This window comes from Zosterops lateralis (assembly GCF_965231275.1).
Source record: "Zosterops lateralis genome assembly, chromosome: 1".
NCBI classification, from domain to species: domain Eukaryota; kingdom Metazoa; phylum Chordata; class Aves; order Passeriformes; family Zosteropidae; genus Zosterops; species Zosterops lateralis.
This window is the reverse complement of record NC_139762.1, coordinates 77173048-77182923: the sequence shown is the minus strand read 5'-3', so window position 1 is coordinate 77182923 and position 9876 is coordinate 77173048. Positions and strand designations below refer to the sequence as shown.

The 9876-nt window shown below is 36.4% G+C and overlaps 1 long non-coding RNA gene across 1 annotated transcript in view; it reads right to left on the bottom strand.

The window, feature by feature from the left end:
- Positions 1–286: 286 nt before the first annotated feature.
- Positions 287–9876, bottom strand: part of LOC310910847 — a 137158-nt gene continuing 127568 nt past the window's right edge. The window contains exon 2 of the long non-coding RNA XR_014590408.1: positions 287–377. This is a non-coding gene — a long non-coding RNA (uncharacterized lncRNA). The remainder of the gene's footprint in view (positions 378–9876) is intronic.

The window sequence follows — 9876 nt, the reverse complement described above, 5'->3', positions numbered from 1 at the left end:
ACATTTCCCTCACTACAGTATCAAATTCATATTTTAAACTTTGAGCTTTTCTTTCCTGTGATGCCTTTCACAGTAAATGGGTACATTATAAGGAAGGAATAAGGCAGGGTGTATTATATGAGGTATGTATATAATATGCTCCTTAGTAGGTATCATTTTATTTCACTGCAGTAAAAGGCAGACAAATGGACATTTTCTTACAGATTGGGATCTGAATTTAGACATCATGGGTTTTATTTTAGGGTTTTATTTCAGGCTCATTTTTAAGTTACCTACTATTTCCCTATTTCCTTTTTTTTTTTTTTTTTTTTTTTTTTTTTTTTTTTTTTTTTTTTTTTTTTTTTTTTTTTTTTTTTTTTTTTTTTTTTTCGTTTATGCTAGTTTTCCATTTGGTTACCTAATGAGATGCCACAGACACCTCACTATGAATTTACTTCAGAACCTCATTCACACTCCAGGAAGGTCACAGCCAAAGCTAACTGTGCCAGCTCTGAGGGAGGGTGAGAGACAGCAGGAAAATGTGGAGTGTGAATAGGCACTATTCAGGTTGAAGAGGTGGCTGTGTGTGATTTAGAAAATATTCAGACCTAAACATTGCCTTCAAAAAGTGTCTCTTTCCTCCTGAACTCCTTTAAAGGGCTATATTCTTTTGATATTTTTTAGTAAGAAGCAGCTTTGTCAAACTCTGTGTTGAGTTACTCTTTGACAAAGAATTGAGTACTTTCCAGAACTTGCTTTCCTGCCAGCAAAATGAAGTAATATTTACTTCCTGCTGGCCTTACTGTTTTATTTTTTGGATACACGTCTGAGTCGTAAATCAAATTTCATGTTTCTCTGCTACTACTTCAAGATGATAGTGCTCTCAATGACATGTACCCAGCCTCCAAGATAGCTTGGCATCTTCAATTTTCCACTTACTCAGCACATGCCTTCCAGTTACTTTTTTACAATTTTCAGTTTATTCCATCTTGTGCAGTAACTTTCACTCCCAGGGAGAATTCAACGCTATTTGGCAGCTGTGAATGTGTCTCCCTGCTTATGACAGAAAATCACAGTTCACCCAGTTAGGGATGTGTTTCATTGACCTAAGCAATGCTAGCGACCAGGCTAGCATGAAACTCCATGTTCCAGAGCATTTCAGAAGACTTGTGCTTTTGACAATAGATAAAGCAAAGGATCTCGGGTTTAGGTTTCTTTCTGACCCGAGATTTCAGGCTAGTGGTTTGAGTGGGTCTTTTTTCACCCTCTCTGCCCCTCTGAAGGCTTTGGGTTGGCGCGAGAACGAAGTGGAGTCTCAAAGTCTTGGTTTTCTTGGTTTCTTGCGTTGTTTATTATTTCTTATCTCACAAGTTCTTTGTGTCTGGCCAAGGAGTTCACAGCAGCTCAGAAACGAGGTGACTCCCCTCATGATGGGAGGTCGCTACCTCTTATACAGATAACTGCATACTCATTATTCACAATTCTGTGCCAATGCCTAGTATCTATACTAACAGGGTCATTTCTACTTTGACTCAATCCACTGAAACTACTTTATGTCATCACCGCCTTAGAAGATGGATGCCAAGGGAGAAGCAGAAGAACTCAGGGCAATACCCTAATTCCTCCATCTTGTCCCCCAGTCAGCTTCATTCTAAAACCCCAAAACTTTCTACCTCATGATAACTACACTACTGTCTGTTACACTTTTGTGACTTGTAATTCCTCTCTGTGTTGGAAGTTTTTCACATGGACTGAAATCAAAGCCTGTTTCTTCCTGGGCTCTGTGCCAGGCAAACCCCCTGCATAGACCCCAGACCCTTTTTCTCGGGTCCCAGGCCTCCCTACCGAGATCTGTGACCTTCCAGGGTGCTCAGAGAGATGCCCTGGACTCCAACAGGGGAAGGGCAGACATCTCCAGTATCAGCAAGAGTTACAAATATCTAAAATGAGACAGACCCAAGAAGAGCAGCTCCAGCATGATCTTTCAGTGAAAGAAGCTTACGAGAAGGCTGAATATGGACTTTCCACAAGAGCATGTCAGGTTAGGACAGTTGTCAGATAGGACAAGAGGAAATGGCCTTTAGCTGAAGGAGGGTCACTGAAGATTAGCTATTAGGAAGAAGTTTTTTCTTTGAGGTTGGTGAGGCACTGGAACAGATTTTTGAGAGATGTTGTGGAATCTCCATCTCTGGAAGTGTTCAAGGTCAGGCTGGATGGGGCTTTGAGCGACTGCCCACAGCAGAGGGGGTTGGAATTAGATGATCTTTAAAGTCCATTCAAACTCAGATCATTCCATGATTTTTTGAAAGCTGAAAAGTCTTCATGACTGTGACTGATGTAGGTTTAAGCTAGAGAAACTCTGTCCCCAAAGCTATTGATCAGGCTGTCATTGAGAAGGACACTGTGAAAAGTAGTACTGCAAGTCCTATGCCTCAGACCTATTCATATATCAGAGCACCTGCACATCATTTCCTGGTCCTTTATCCAATTGTGCTAAACACCTTCTCCTTCACAAGATGAGGACTGATTTCTCTAATCTTCCCCTACTCATTTGAATAAGTCAACATGACAACTTCAAATGTAGAAGATGGGAAGAATACCCTCCCTCGTCCTTGTAAAAGCAGCTGAAGTCTTGAAGTGTGACATGAAAATACCATTTCCTTCTATATACCAGGAGGTTCAGTTTTCTTTCCCTGGGCTCGAATGGATGGGTGAACAAAAAAAATAGCACAGTTCTGTCTTTGTCATTACTTTGGTAAAAAATTAAGCTATCACACTATTAAAGAACATACTTTATTTTGTTAGAAGTTCATGAGTTCTCGTGGACCATTTGATGCTTAACAGCCGAAGTAAGGGTTAATAAGATCCCTAACTCAGTGCCAGACTTCAGTACCTTAGGTATTGTATTACCCAGTACATTTTGCAAAAAATAGCTAAAATTTGTACCCTCTGCTCATGAGGTCAGGGACCTAGGGATAGAGGAAATGGAAAGGGCTTAGATCCTGGTTGATTTCTTTGCCTTCACTTTCACAGGAAAATTGTACTCTCAGGCTGGCTGGTCAGAGCCTTTTGACAGAAGCTATGGGAATGCAACACTCCCCAGAGAAGGAGGAGAAAGGAATAGAGTACTCAAGCAATTTGAACATACACCTATGGGACCAAATGAGGTGCTGACAGAGCTCACCAAGGTTGATGTGATGCTCCTGCTGCTTAAAAAGTTATTTGTAATGAAGGGAGGTTTGTGATGGCTGGTCAAAAGCAAGCATTTCATCCTCCTCAAGACAGGCCAAGAGGGGCAGCAAAGAGACTGCAAGACAGAAAGTTTTTACACTGGTTTCTTTTCAGTTCATGTATTACCTGATGCAGGATTAAATAGGTTTCCAAATGGCGGTACTCCTGCTACTTTAGAGGTAGGTATGCATGTGAGAATTAACATGCATGCATTCTGTTTTGCTGAAACACAAACTCAAATAAACTAAACCTAGTGTGGTCTTCTGAAAATGTGCTCACTCTAAACAAGACAAGCAGTACTCTTTTCTGGGTTGTATTCCTAGCACATCTCTACTCTTCTTTTGGGAGCAGGGAGATAGAAGAGTTGTTGCTAAGCAGCAGCTGTCACCAGAAAGGTCTATATTGTGGTAGTGGATTAAGTGCCACTGAAGTACCTCTCTTCTGAAGACTTTCTGTCTGTTAACTGTTGAAATAATTTTTAGCCATAGTATTCAGCTCAATGTGTATATCCATTTTTCCCTTTCCACCCATCCATATTGACTGTGATGTCTGGTGACTTAAGAGCTGTCTATATTTCTTGATGTTAGTATTCTGAAGAAGTCTGGCCCTAGAGCCAGGCTGGACAGTACTGGAGTAAAAGTCTACCTGTACTGACTTGCTACTCACTAATAAGATTCCCAGTCCTACCATTTTGTTAAGAAAAACAAAATTAGCTGTATGAATAATTTCTTAATGCTTGTTTACATTTACCATAAAAAATATATTTTCTTCATCACAGACATAGTTGTTATGACCAACTCTCAAAATACTGGTTGCAGAAAATACTTTTGAGAACAATTTTTTTCTGCTTATGAGAAACTTATTTCAATAAATGCATTTCATGAAAACTCAAATCAGAAGACGCGCCATCTTTCCCACAGGAAAATTACCCTTGATTGGGCACCAACCACTTTTCTTAAACTTTGAGGACTACAACTATACCGACATGCTACTGCTGCATAGACATCATTAAAAGATATTTTTAAAAGCTACAAAAAGTGTTATGTTATTTCTTGCATAACCTTTGTTCTAGTTTTGAATTACTGACTATAAGAAATTCAGATGTTTTATGACATTCTGATGGGCAGAAATTACAGAAACACCCATATAAGATGTAGTAATGTGCCTTGAAAAGACAAACTAACACCTTCTCACGTATGTGGATAATTGTGACTAAGGCAAACCTGTCTCCACCTGGAGACTTTTTAAGTTATAGTCAACCTTGATATTTGGCAGTGTATTTTGGAAAGATGTGTTAGTTATGCTCTATAGCACAGATAAAATCTTGAAAAAAGATTAAATGTAGGAAAAAAATTATACCCTCAGAGGTTGTAGCTGCCTGAAATTTACCTGGGGATGCAGTCCAGATGGCTATGGCAGTGAAACTGTCCTCTGACATGAAAAAGCTTGTCTTGCATTAATTGATATTGGGTGCTACAGACTGCAGATGTGGATTTGTTTTCTAGACACCCCCATATGATGTACATTTTTTAGCTCTGAATAGCTTCAACTATTGCTGAATTCTAAAACCTTCTTTATGGATACTTTAATGAGGACTGATTTTTGTATTCTTCTTCTTCAGAGAACTTCTAACTTAACCAGCTTTATCCTGAGATACCTTAAATTGCAGTACAAATTCCTCTGGAGCATGTCTGGCCACTGAAAAAAAACACAAAATATGAATACAACCAAAACAAAGCTCTGAAATCTAAATTAATTTTACAGTTTAATGTCCAAGTGCTAGTGCATAAAAACCTTGACACACAGTGATTATAGTAGTTTAAACATTTTAAGACTGGTCTGCTGATTGATTTTGTCAGTACTTGGGGTGTGTGTACTGTTCCTCAGTACATGTTTCTGGAGGACAACAGAAAGCAAGATTTGTGTATTTGGTTCCACTCCTGAGACACTGATACAAAAGGTGTAATATTTTACTCAAAGCTTACCTCCTAACACAAGTGCAAATATATGTAAAGTGTCTCATTTTTAATGTGAGGGAGACATTAATGTGAGAAATAGAAAAGCTGCATAGGACCCAAATCAGATAAAATACATGTTATAGCATCTATCCTTAGTTAAATAACCAGTTACGTGGTCCTGAGGCAAGCTTAACCTGACTGAAGGAAACTATAGTTGTACATATGTCTGGAAAATGGAAAAGAGATAAAGAAATCTGATGTGTGGAAAATATGTGCAGTCCCCAGAGCTTTTTTTTTTTTTTTTCCTGTTTTGTAAACCAATGTAAACCAATGTTTATTAATCAAAGTCCACATAAACAGTTTGCTGATTATGATACCTTGTTACAGCCTGTCTGTACTCCCAAACATTGATCACCTTGACAGCCTTTAAGAAGATATTGTGGTAAGGAAAACTGAACAAATGTATATACAACCAGTACCTTCCTTTCTGATTACTGGGGTGGCTTGGGCAGTGGTGGGGTAAACAGCAGCAAGATCAAGGGGGCCTGGTATTCAGTGATATAGGAAATGTCTACTCCGATGCATACCTCCTGTTTTAGTGTTCAATCCATCGTGTTTTAGTACAACATAACTTTTTTCAACACTTTGTATATTGGTATATTCACATTTTCCTAAATTTAGGAAATTGTTCTATAGTCCCTTTTTAGACCATAGGGACACACAGGCTATGAAAGCTGATCTTCCTTCATCTAACTTTTTATTGAAGAGAGGTTACACATTTCTTTTAATTTAAAATGCCACTAGTATTGGGATCAACTCATCATTTAAATTTGAATTAAAGATTTAAACAATTTCTCAAGCTGACCAATTTCATTTTTGCCTTAGGGATTGGGGGTTAAGCAATGCTTTAGAACTTATAATGGAGAAAAAATTGAACCGAGCTCATATAAAATAAGCTGAAGTTTTTACTTAAGACTTTTGTATTTAAAATAGCATAGTTTTAACAAAAATGGCTACAGCTTTCTAATACTACTTTTAAGAATTGCAGAGAGACAGGACTAGCATATAAAAGTTCAGCAGATTAGGATATTTTGAAATTACAACTATGTTGGTGTGATTATTATTTATTTTTCAAAGCATTATGCATGTATACAGTAATTTTACCTTTTATTCCTCATTTTGTGGTTTAATATTTATATATTTATTTCTGAACTTGTATAATAAAAACATTTTAGTGTAGAATCAACACGTCTCAAAGTGGATAATTATTGACCAAAGTAGGGAATCAAAATATTAATTTTCTCCTTTTCAACAACCATTTAAACTCTTTTTACTTTTTAAGAATTTCAATAAAATCTTCATCAATAAACTTGCTATGATTTTCTTTCTTCAAATTTGGAGGCAAAACCTTTTTTTCCTTCCATTACTGTTTGAATTAAAAGCTTTCATTTAAATTAATTTCAGTCATTCAGGAGGGGTTTTTTGTCATATTGGTCCATTTAATATTTACTTGTTCTTGATTATTGGATATTCAGACTTGGATGTCTGAATATTTGAGACTTGGAGCTTTCATATTAAATATGAGTGACAGGGCTGTGAAACATCCTGGAGTATAAGTCTTCTTTTGATAGAGGAGTTGGATTCCTTGAGGCCAGAGGTTACTAAGGTTTTGAGATCTGTTGGAAAAGTATTGAAAAAACACTAAAAAAACCAAAACAGTTATAAAATGAAAAGTGGTTGACAGAAGAAAATTAAATTCTTTCATTGTTACCAGTGAACATTTGTGATAATTTCTTCCTGTGTATTTTGCTGCACATGATAAGGACAAGACCCTTGACTGTCCTATAGTGTCTTGAATGCTGTGGTAAATCAGAGACATTGAAAATTATTCTGTGAGAAAGCTTAAACAGTACTTAACAAAACCCTTCCTAAGTGAGCCTTGGGAGGGGTATGTGTTTGTGTGTGTGTGTGTGTTTGTATGTGTATTATTAATAACTCTGCAATATCTCTATCTTTGCTTTAATTTTTCTGGAACCAGTGCAGCTTCTGGCAGTTGTCTGGAGATTTTTTATTGTTGCTGCTTTTGAGAGAGAATTTGAGATAAAAAAGCCTTGCTGGACATTTCAAGGAGATAATTTAGGACTTCTTTTCAAGGAGATAATTTAGTTTGTTGCCAAACCAAACAAAGTGGAAAATGACACAGTATCAACACCATGCTGAGCTCATCAGAGTGATAGAGACTGTGCTCCAAATTCAGACACAAGTATCTGCCAATAAATGCTATTGAAACTGGAAAAATTAAGGAAATAATACTAGATTTGATTTGAAAAATATTAACAATTCTTCTTCTGGTGTCTTTACACTATCTAAGTCATAATTTTAAGGTGCTCATGCAACATTACCACAGAATTCTAACAAAGCACCAAAGATATTAATTGCTTAATTTCAGAATGATGGTTTGAAATAAGGTGATTAAGGAACTTCATTTTTAAACAATGATTGTTATGCTCCTCTGTTTTTTCCTGGTCTAAAAATACTTCCCGTGCTCTTGGAAGCCCCTGTATATTCTTCCTTGGTGCAGTAGGATCTCTGCTTAAGCATTTTGTCTTTCTGTTTGGGGAGGTGCACTTGTTTCTCCCATGAGACCTGTTCTTCAAGAGTAGTCAGACAGAATTCTCTGGACCAGAATTATTAATATTTTCCCCTTCATCTGCTACTCATGAAAATCTTTGGAAACACTCTTGACTACCTTATGTGAAGTAATGATAAGTGGACTATGGGAGTTTGACAACAATGCATTGCATGGAGATTTGTAATCCTTTGAGAATGGTGGTGGTTCATCCATTGAAAAGATGCATCTGCTTATTTTGCAAAGATAAAGGAACTGGAACTCCTCAGATATTAATAAATTGCCTTAAATAAATAAAGGTAATATATTGATTATAGACTGAGAAAATGATTAGAAGATATAGTAAAAGCTATTCCACTTATTCTCATAGAAGAAGTCTATGTACAGTTTATCACACTTTCACATTTGGAAAAAATATAAATGCAACTGTTTAACTCAGTTTCAAATAATCACTTGCACTTAGCTAAAATGCCATAACCCTCTTTTCTGATCCCTGGTATATTTCATAGTTAAATTCTCTCACTAGATTGTGTAACTGTAATACAATCTCTGTGATCCATATGTTGATTTTCAACAGTGAAAGATGATTCTTCCTACATTTTCCAGAAATAAAACATTAAATCTATCCTACAAGTCGTGTGCTACCTTTTCATTTGTTATCTAGATATCTGAAGATGTTGCTGTTAGAAAAAGTCCTTATATATCAGATATCCAGCAGTTCCTTATTTTGAATGCTTCTATTAAAGTCTGTGAACTGGACCGTGAATTTAAAAATGAACACTACTAGGCAACTGATGAAAGTTAGTGAAAATCCCTTTTTAAACTCTTTGTGGTCATGGTTTTTCCCCAGGTGCTATAACAATTCTGTTCAAAGGTGTTATTTTTTAAGCTTGTATTCCCACAAGGTGTCATGTCTTGTAGTAGAAGTTGCTGAGGGAGTGTTTTCAAGTTTAATCCCTCACCATGGAAAGCACTGTCATTCTTACATCTGGCATTCAGAACAGATTAGGAGGTCTGCATTTCTAAAAGAGTCCCAAAAACACGGAAATTACCGAGGGTAGAATCTGCAGGATTAAGGAAAAGTATAAAGGAAACCTGATAAGGATTAACAGACTTTACAATGTAACATTGAGTTACTTCACGTGCTTTGTGTTTGCAAGTGTAAATAAAGATGGTGGGGTGTTCATTTATTCCGGTTTGGAAATTTTTAAAGGGATGGAATGTAATCAGCAAATGGGTCTTTGAATTATTTTTAGTGCATGCAGAGTACATCTGGAGACTTTGTAAGCCTCATCCAAAGTAATTTTGAGAAGTTACAGGGAAAATAAAACCTTCCAAGAATTTCTATGTTGGCTTTGTTTAGAAAATAAAATTATGAAGGAATGAGAAGAGAATATGGTGCAGTGGGATATGTAATTTACATTTACATTTTTTTGTAGAAGCGTTTATGAAAGTAGTTTGGTAACAAAAAAGCAGCTAAAATTTTGATTATGTCTCAAATGTTTTTTAAATTAAATATAGATGGCAAACTTGAAATTTCCAACAGGACTTGTTAAGGTAAATACAATATTAAATAATTAAAGAATAATGTCCCCACAGTCTTTTGATAACACTTTTACACTATTATTTTATTTTTTTAACTAGGCAAAATAGTCTTTGTTTTCTTTTTCTACTTTCACTTAGAGATTTTTTTCACAGGAACAGGATAAAGTGGAATTACTTAGGGTGCAGTTAAAAAGCAAGATTGTTACAGTTTAGAGAAAGCAAAAAATGTACTAATGTGAGTAATGTAGTAGAATTACTTACTTAGTGAGAAAATATAGTGTTTTCATTAGTATGAATATGAATAGTGTCACTGACATGAATGACAGTGACAACAGACAGTAGAATAGATATTGGGTGCTGGACATTAGGTTTGACCTGTTCTCGTGTGATTGCTTTCATTGGTGCACTCTGGTGATTCAGGACAGACAACAGTAATGGTAGCACCTGAGCTGGAAGGGAGGGAACTCCTGCTGCTCTTAGATGTAGAATGATAATGGACAAATGCCTTGAGTCTGGCTGAGCTGGAGTTCCTTT